This window comes from Megalops cyprinoides, chromosome 11 (assembly GCF_013368585.1).
Source record: "Megalops cyprinoides isolate fMegCyp1 chromosome 11, fMegCyp1.pri, whole genome shotgun sequence".
In the NCBI taxonomy this organism is placed as follows: domain Eukaryota; kingdom Metazoa; phylum Chordata; class Actinopteri; order Elopiformes; family Megalopidae; genus Megalops; species Megalops cyprinoides.
Window position 1 is genome coordinate 30,499,304 of NC_050593.1, and position 9,839 is coordinate 30,509,142.

A 9,839-nucleotide genomic window follows, 5' to 3' on the forward strand; every position below is an offset into this window, starting at 1 on the left:
ACCGGCAGCACGGGGAACCAAACCAAAGAACTTTAGTGGGGAATGTGTGAGCCAAGGGCTGGAGTCTGTCTCTGCACTGCCAACACAGAGGAATCTGGAGAGAGTTGAAAAAAGTCCAACTTTAAAAAAAAAAAAAAAACAACAAAAACAACATTTTTAAAAACAAAAGAAGGTGGAATTATGGCAGAGAAATACATTGCCGGTTAAACATTCAGAGAATTCCGTCGCCCTGCGTAAAATGCTATCCCTTTTAGTTGGACTAACATAGGCCTAACAGAAACACATCAAAGTGGTATGGCACGCAGTGCTGATGGAATTTCTGGGCAGGCTAGCGGTTGGGGTTAAAAAGCAGAGGCTTTGGCATGGAGACGGTAAGTGTGGATATCCTTAGCAGTATTAATATATATTAGAAACAATAATATATACAAAACTAGGGCAATGGTGTTTTTTTTTCTCCATCTAGGTGAAAATAGGCTGTGAAAACTAGACTTGAAATGAGGTGTTTCATCTCAGTAATTTCTGAGGACACAGCCAAACCTTTGAAACGCGTCTTTTAGTCATTTGCATATTTGAAGTTGTACGTTTTAAGAAAACAAAACAAGCAGACGAAAGAATGAGGAAAAAAAAAAACTCGGAAATCTCAGCGGATTGTTCTGAATCTTTGTCACTTAACTTGGCCTGTGTGTGGTGTGCCAACACAAGGGATAACAACGTTAGCGTTTTTTTTTTTTTCTGCCGCACTGTTTTCCATTACCCACTGTGCTTCTGCTTTCATTGGGATTGGCTGGTCTCTTACCTGGCTTTCACCTGCATTCTCTTCTACTGTTTATTCATTGTTGAGCAGCGCTCTGAGTATTGAGATGACTTCCACTTCAACTATGACGTTTAAAAAAGAAAAGAGATACATCGTTAAAAAAAAAAAACAAAAAAGAGGGTACTAGTCCTATATATACATATATACATATATTTGTGGTGTCTGAGGAAAAAAGGTTTGGAAGCTGTCTCCATATTGGTTGCGTAGACAGGGAGAAAAAGAACAACGACAACAATGACAGCAGCAAGCTGCACTAAAACTGACGTCTTCATCCGGTGCACTTTTGTTTCTTAGAAGCAGCCTAGAGGCTTAGGGTCGTTTTAATGGAATGTGCACCAGATTTTGCCTTATACTGAGCCTTGAAGTAATGAAGACTGTGACCTAATGGCCAGGATTTGGCTGTGTTAAAGAGAAGGGACAGCAAAGCACTCTAAGCTGTGGTGCGTACACACACACACACACACACACACACACACACACACACACACACACACACACACACACACACACACACACACACACACACACACACACGCACACACACACACAGAGGCATAAATGCATGCATACACACACACAAACACACACACACACAGAGGCATAAATGCATGCATACACACACACAAACACACACACACACACACAGAGGCATAAATGCATGCATACACACACACAAACACACACACACACACACACACACACAGAGGCATAAATGCATGCATACACACACACACACACAGGCATAAATGCATGCATACACACAAACACAAACACACACACACACACACACACACACACACACACACACAGGCATAAATGCATGCATACACACAAACACACAAACACACACACACACACACACACACACACACACACACAGAGGCATAAATGCATGCATACACACACACAAACACACACGCACACCATACTCACATCTGCACACAAACACACACATAGGCATTAAATACGCGCACATACACACGCACGCACACACACAGCCTTACTCCCTCTTCTTCAGGGAGCTTTCTAAAATGGCATGACAACTGTGAATGTACAATATGCAGCCTTTTCGGAACATGTCCTTCCCTGTCAAAGTCCAGCAACTTGATTCGGTCATTTGGGATTGTTTTTATTTTTTTCCATCCGGTTCAGCTGCCTCAGCAGTCTGAAGCACAGAAGTCGCGTCCCTCTTTGCGGGCTTCATTTTGGTTGCCAAGAAAACTGACAGCCGTAACAGTCACCTGTCAGAGACGTCACAGGTAGCACCATGATCCTGTCAAACATCAGTTCAGCCACATCCTCCACGCTCCTCAAAGTCAGCACCAATATGCACGGTTTCCTAAGTGTGTGTGCGTGTGTGTGTGCGTGTGAGTGTGCGTGTGTGAGCGTGTGCGCACGTGTGTATGTTGGTGTATATATATATATACATATACATGTATATATATATATTATATATAAAGAGAGAAACAAATATTTATGAATCTATTTTTTTCTATTTTGTGATGAGAATTTAGTGACAAGACAAAAAAAGAAAAACAACAAGCAAAACAAGATTTCTTTTCTTTTTAAAAAAGATATTTTGTTTGGTAGGAGACTGCCATGTTATATTGAAGGGAAGTGTTTTATTTTGAAAACATGAATAATATGAGTAGTGGGGGTAAATATGAATGGCGAATTTTTGGGAATTACGAGAACGAGAAGCGTTTTGGTTACCTGGGTTGTGAACAGTGCGCTCGTCAGTATTGTGATCTACCTCAGAAGTCAGGGTACCTCAGTCCATCCTCTCTTCTCCCTTTCCCACCTTTTCTATGCCTTGTACATGCCTTCTTTTGAGCATTTTTAACAGTTTTTAAATAAGAAGTAAATATTAAAAAAATTAATAATTAGTCTAAACTTTTAAAAAGTCCAACCTACTTCTTTTTTTGGAGGATGGGTATATAAGTATTTGAAACTGTACAATGATTATATCGGGCTCAACTTTGGCCGAGGCCCTTTTAACCTCATTATATTATTCAGATTGTACAGATTGGTTTTTAAAAATAAAACCCTTGTAGAATGGAATGAGGAGACAGGGATTGAAGGGGTACATACCTGCCCGATGGGGTTTTGAATGAAGATACTGTGGACTCATAAAGAAAAAAATGTCATCTTAAAAATGAAAAAAAAAAAATCATGAAAATGTTGGAACTGTATCACTATGACCACAAACCAGATTGCTTTACTGCAAGCTGCTCTGTAAGAAAAAAATGTGTAGCAGAGATATTTCAGTGAAACAACTTGCTGTCACCTGCCTCTTTCAGATACAATGTGATCTAGAAATGGTAAGGAAGCTAAAAGCTATTGAAATACACTGACAGAATATTGATCATTATGTACAATGTAGAGTGTAATACAGTTTGTAGGATAGTCTGTGGGCTGTAACTCTGTATGGGAGAAATGAACTGCATAGCTGTAAAACATGTCCAATGGACTCACTAATGCATTGATTTGACTTTTTTTGTCAGTAATACTCAATACTCACACAGTCTACACCTGCATTCTGTGAGACAGTGAGACTCAAGGATGTCTCTGCCTTCCCGAGCTTTTCTACACTATCAAAAGTTTACACCTCTGTCCTGAAGTGGTTTTCTCTTTAACATCCCACACTATTTCTGCTGTGCTGTAAATGTTTGAATTACCTCTCAATCCAAGGCTGGTTCGCTGTTTGTTTAAAATGAATTAGCCAGAAAAGGGAGAGATGACAGGTTTAGAAAAGAGAAAAAAAAAAAACCCTGGTCTTCACGTCTCACTTTGTGTAGCCTGATCTTTAGAGAAATGTGTGATGATGGCAGCGTTTGCGATGTTTGCCAGTTTGCCAGCAGCTGCGATTCTATCTGTCTCCATTCTGTGTCGTGCAGACTTTGTCTGTTTGATTCCCAGAACAGTAATTGTGATGGTGTTTTGTCAAAGCGTCTAACTCTCTGGTCCAGATATTTAAAATTGAATTCGGTTCTCCTCAGAGGACCTTTTGAGCTATGCAAGCTCAATGTTCACCATTGTCCCTTTTTCCCTGTAGGCAAAAATAGCAGGTAAATAAATGCACATTCTGTAATGCACAAACACCAAGATAATGTCACAAGTGTGACACACCTCACACCATTCACTATAACCCTGTCATATTGGCAGTGTGTGGTAAAGGAGGGCAATGTTGTAGTGCCCGCACACCAGAAATGCCCAACATAGACTAACACATCGGTCTTTGGAAACCACACACAAATGCAGCTGCTGCAAAGACACTGCCATATTTTGAAGTCTGGGAGAACAGTGAAACGAATGAAAACGATTCTCACAGAAAACACAACTGAAGGAGTCTCTATTACAGCTGTGGGGGTTTCCATCCCTCTGTGCTTTTTTTTTTTTTTTTTTTATCCGATTAACATTACTTGTCTTGGAACGTAAGGAGGCTGTTCTGTAACTGTGATTGAATTATTTTTAGTGGCAGAATTTGAAGAATCGCACATCGAAGAATTGAGGGAGCCCTTTCCAACCGCATCACATCCCAGGGATTTCACTCATTCCCAGAATCCCAAAAAAAAAAAAACTGCCCTTCCTCTGGCAGTGTGGCCTTTTCGCCTCTCCCTCTGTTTCATCAGACCTCTCAAAGACTGAACAGAAAAGAGGTTTGTGCTTGTTTTAGCCAGGAAAGCTAAGTGAAGGGTTGCAATTTCACAGTTGTGTCTCGGGATGAAAAAAATATGTTTAAATTTCTCACTGATGGAAGCGGTCGCTATTGGTCTCATTCCACTGTGGTTGGAGTACAGTAGTTTAGCACTGAGCAGAACTGAGCTTCTGAGGGGATGCAGTGGAGCTCCTGTATGTTTTAGGGAAAGACTGTGGATGTACATGCAAACACACTGGTGGGTAGACTTTCTCTGATGGGTTTTTATGTCGTCGTCTCCCCCCCCCCCCCCGCATTTCTTGGTTTTTGTAGTTTTGTACAATTTATGAGGGACTTGCCAGTGCAAAACCTTGTCAAAGACACCTAACTTTGATATACATGGAATAATATTGGTTTTTTTTTTTTTTTCTTTCTGGCAAACAATCATTTTTTTTTTTTGCCTTCTTCGGTACTCTGATATAACATTGCATTGTGGAGGAAGTAGTTGAGAATCTCTGTCTTTCAAACCTACTTTGATTGCTTACAGAAGTGTCATCTCGTTCCAGGGGGGTCCTGTCTCAGCTGTATCAGTGTGGTGTAAAAAAGAAAGACACATCCTCACCTTTCTACCTGTACTCCAGCCCTCTGCTGATTCATGTGTGTGGCAATGCTGCGGCAGGTGTAGGGAGTCAGGTGACAGACCGGCCGCGAGTGAAACTGCGCTCCCGGCCGGTGCCGCTGCCGGAGTTACCTTCCCGCGTGCGTCTCTCTCCCAGCGTCCACCATCATGCCCTCCCTCCCCACAGCTGACCAACCAGGTCGGCGCATTTTGACGTCAAACTTCAGGGTCTGCAACAGACATTGTGAAGCCCTTTACGTGGTGGAGCAGGAGAATGTTCCAGGCGGTGTTTAGGGGGGGGAGGGGGTCCCTGCAACCTTACTTATGTGACTACTTTCATTCTTGAATAGATCTGAGGGTTTTCATGTTTTAATGAATAATGAAAGCTAGCTATGTCTCAGCGTGCCACAAAGCACTCGATGCTGAATTTCTCATGCTACACGGAGACATGACCTCGGTCCATCCCTAAATACTCATACTACATAGCTGTAATACTAAGGAATACCAGACCGAGGCAGTGGGTGCTATATTTAAGTTTCTGCCATGACTCAGCCCGAGGGCTGAAACCACAAACCCCTAGAACACAGGAACACTTAACCGTTTTCTCCTTTTGTGGTGTTGGATACAGGAGAGAAAAGATGATGCATGGAGTGTGGCATGCTGTAAAAGAGATTCTGCATTTCACACAGTGTGGACCTTTCTTACATTGAACCCAGTCCTCCACACAGCGTAACCATTTGGACTTCCTTTTGCCTTTTTGGGGTCTCCCTTGTTCCCCAGTTTGCCACCATGAATCACCATGGCTGAAAGTACAGAGGATGGCTTCAGTGCTGGATTGAGTTGATCCTTACCTCTCTGGTAACAGCTATGCTGTTGTCTTGAATTGTGGGTGAACTGTACTGCTGACCAACCTGGATATGAGCAATAAAGAAAGTCAATACATACAGCCCTGGCCTGTCCTGTCTTACTTGGCACTGTTGTTTTTTCTTTTAGTTTTTGTGTTTTGCCTACACATATCATTAGAATTAGTATATTAGGATTAATACACTAATACTGTCAACAAAATGATAATGCATTGTCCACAACTTGTGGCCTACTGTATACTTTTTCATACATATATAATGGAAACAATATATGAATATTTATTAACTAATTAGGATTTAGACCTCCCTTTGCTCAGATTTAATCCTTTTTGGAATGCAGTTGTATAAGTACACAGTGCTTTCATCAAAAATTGAAAAATAACCAGAACAGAGTATGAGTACAGGCCAGCAGTGGATTAAAAACCTGGGTTGGGCCTTCAGGACCTGGATTACATATCGAGCTGCCAGATGTAAAATAATAAAATATTTGGTAGGGGAAGTTTTCCTCTGTTTATTGTTGACACCTATATGGGGCTGCTCATCTCAGGAAAAGCACATCCTCGCCAGAGGACAGGTGCATCAGAATAACCATGCTTTATAAACTGAAGCTCCAGGCTGCCTGCTTGTCTGTGTGTAGGATGAGGTTAAGGTGCCTGGAGTGGATGAATGATCTTTTTCTTTACAAGTTTCAGACACTGCGTATATAATGGTGCATGGTCTGAAGGTACTATTCTGACAGTATGCAGCTCCACTGACTGATTTTCCACTACATACCTATTGTTGACAGACTGTTTAACTGTGTTGCTGTGCAGACCACAAAAACGAATTTCCATACAGACCCTCCCATAACAACATTAGCTGCCATATGAGACTTGAATCCACTGATCCGACATCAACGCAAGGATGATCAAGTTGGACCATCTTCCACTGTTCCTAAGTCCTGTGCTATAAGGGCCATATTAGCCCAGGTCGTGCTGAGGAGCCTAGCTGTAACAGTCCCTGTCCATCCACATTCTCATGCTGAAACAAGCTCTTTCTTAGTCATTTATAGCTGTACTGCCTACAATGGTTATGAGCTGGGAGGCTTTTCAGGAAATGTAAGATGAAAGATCAACTTCAGACAGAATTTCAATGTTTTTTTTATTATTATTATTATATAAAAAGCATTTCAATACTTACAAAACAAAACTCTGTAAGACATGGCTTTTTTTTGCACCAGAAAAGGACTGCCAGGCAATTTGTGCTGGGTCGACGTGGTGTGAAGACCAGCTGCGGCAGGAACACAAGCCAAAGGCGCGCTCATCAAACAGCCGAGAGAGCGAAGATGCGTCAAATCCACTCCCACTGACTGAGAGACAGTCACACGAAATTACTTCCCTCATACAATAAAAAAACTTCACAAATACAGACTAAGGGAAAAAGGCCAGAGTCAGACCCGAAGTCTGACACACTGTGGGTGTTTAGAATATTTAACCTTTGCGGTTATATAAATGAAGGGCACTCAAGAGTGGCTGAACAAAACGGCACCTACAAAACGTGTACCAATATCATTAACTAGAACTGTGTGGATGATTTGGTGTGAACTTTCCAACACTTTCCCTTTGAGATCCATTCTCAAAATTAAAGACTTATTGAATCATAAAAAAAACAAATTAATTTCATACTCCAATTACAAATACACGTTACTTAAAGGAAAACACGTTACTTAAAGGTACAGCCAACCAGTGTCTGGTTGGCTGTACCTAGCATGAACACACCCTGGGTTCACTCTGTAACTCTGACTTTAATAATAATTTTAAAAAAACCCATCAAATTAATTTAAACCTCAAAGCGATACTCTGGTAATATAACCCAGAGATGCAACATTAAAACCCTCTACACTGCAGTATAAATTTCATATTAGCTCACACTCCAGTACAATAGCATCCTATCCACATTGACATATACATCTGCATATGAAAATTATGCTGGTCAAACCATGTCTGTGGAATACTGCCCTTTATAGGTTAACACCAGTTCTGTGTACAATACAAGCTTCATGGTAAACAGTACACATGACCCATCTTTGAATTTGGCAAACAATACACTTCACAATGCTGAATATGTATTTCACTGTCCTCACAAGCCAGTGTGCTGGGAACACATATAACCCCAGGACCTGCCACAGGGAAGCACTGTGAAAGGTACTATGTACATATGAATGTACAGATATTTTCACATCCTGGATTTATGTACTAATCACATTTCCAATGCACTGGATATCGTACAGCTATATATAATGACATTCTTCAACTGTGTACATTAATACAAAGGTCCCCTCAAAAGAAATGCCCTGTTACTCTTGTGGCTAAGAGTAACCGAAAAATAGTGACATGTACCATAGAATCAGGGTGCAGACTACTGTGCAAAAAAATTTCATACGACAATGAAAATTTGATTTGTTGACCTGTGGGTTTTTTAATGAGGGGGCATTAGTTTTTTGGCTGACCACACTTCTACTTCAACATGTGATGCAATGTGTATTCAAATGCAATAACAACAGCAATAACCATAATAATCATACTCATATAGAGTTTAAATGCCCCAGTTGGTAGAGCTCAAAAGTGTTTCTGGATAGTCCCGCAGTATGGGGACATCAAACAGCAAAAAAGTCCATTTTCCTTCCATTTCTTATTTACAAAAACTGTATTCCCATAGTAATGACAAAGTGGGTACTCTGCTGTAAAACAAAACAGATGTACTACATTCTCTCTCTCTCTCACACACACACACACACACACACACACACACACACACACACACACACACACACACACACACAAAGCAGTGGTGTTTCATAGCTGGCCTCTCAGTGCCATGAACTGACAAGTGTTATACAGACTCAGCTGCTGCCCCACAGTTTTGTGGGAACATCAGAGGTTACAGCATATTAACTACTGAAGGCCAAGCAGGGCTCACATAGGACTAAGCCATGAAAGGTAGAACACAGCAGCCTCTCCAAAACCCTGCGATGGAAGCTAATGTCCATCCACACTGAGGTGCATTAAACCCAGGGCTGGCCCCTCCCACTCCGCTGCCAACTGCAGTACAAGCTCTCATCTGTTCGAAAGAAAAAAAAACGGATCGCCTACATTCTGAAATCATGTAGCATAGTAATGATGATCAATAAGTAGTCAAAGAGTCTATGAAAGGCAAGTGTCAATGTAAATGTTTCTTTCCTTGTGTTGTGGTAGCAAGCTGGTGAGGAGACAGGGATGTGTGGTAAGGCACTTAAGTCAATCAATAAGTGTGATATCTTCCCAATACTCCATGAACCCCATGAACCCTCACTGTGAAGTCTCCCAATACTCCATAAATGTTCACTGTGATGCAACTGTAATATAACTCTTATCACTCTCAATAAAAGTAGTGGACCTGAAAACACTATTCTGCACAACACACACATGCATCAAAATGAGTGCAAGAGTCTCATATAAACTCCTCACATAACCAGATATAATTCATTGCGATCTGACTGACGGAGGGTTTTTTTTTTTCCCGAACTTCAGAGAGCCCAACAGGGGCCAACTGATCTGAACAGGCAGAAGGTACTCCCAAACTATGGTCTTCTCAGAGCATCGTTTTTTACCTATGCACATAAAAACATTTCTAAATGGCCCCCATTATCAAAACATGGCCACGACACTGCAGTTTGTGCTGTGTTTTTTTGTTCATCCTGGAAAAGCTATCACATTCTTTAAAAAAAAGTCACAGTTGAAATTACAGTATTTATCATAGCAAAAGCTGTGCCACAGAGATTTAAAAACACCCACTACAGACGGACTACTAAACGGTGGGTATATAAATCTAAACTTCACACACACACACACACACACACACACACACACACACACACACACACACACA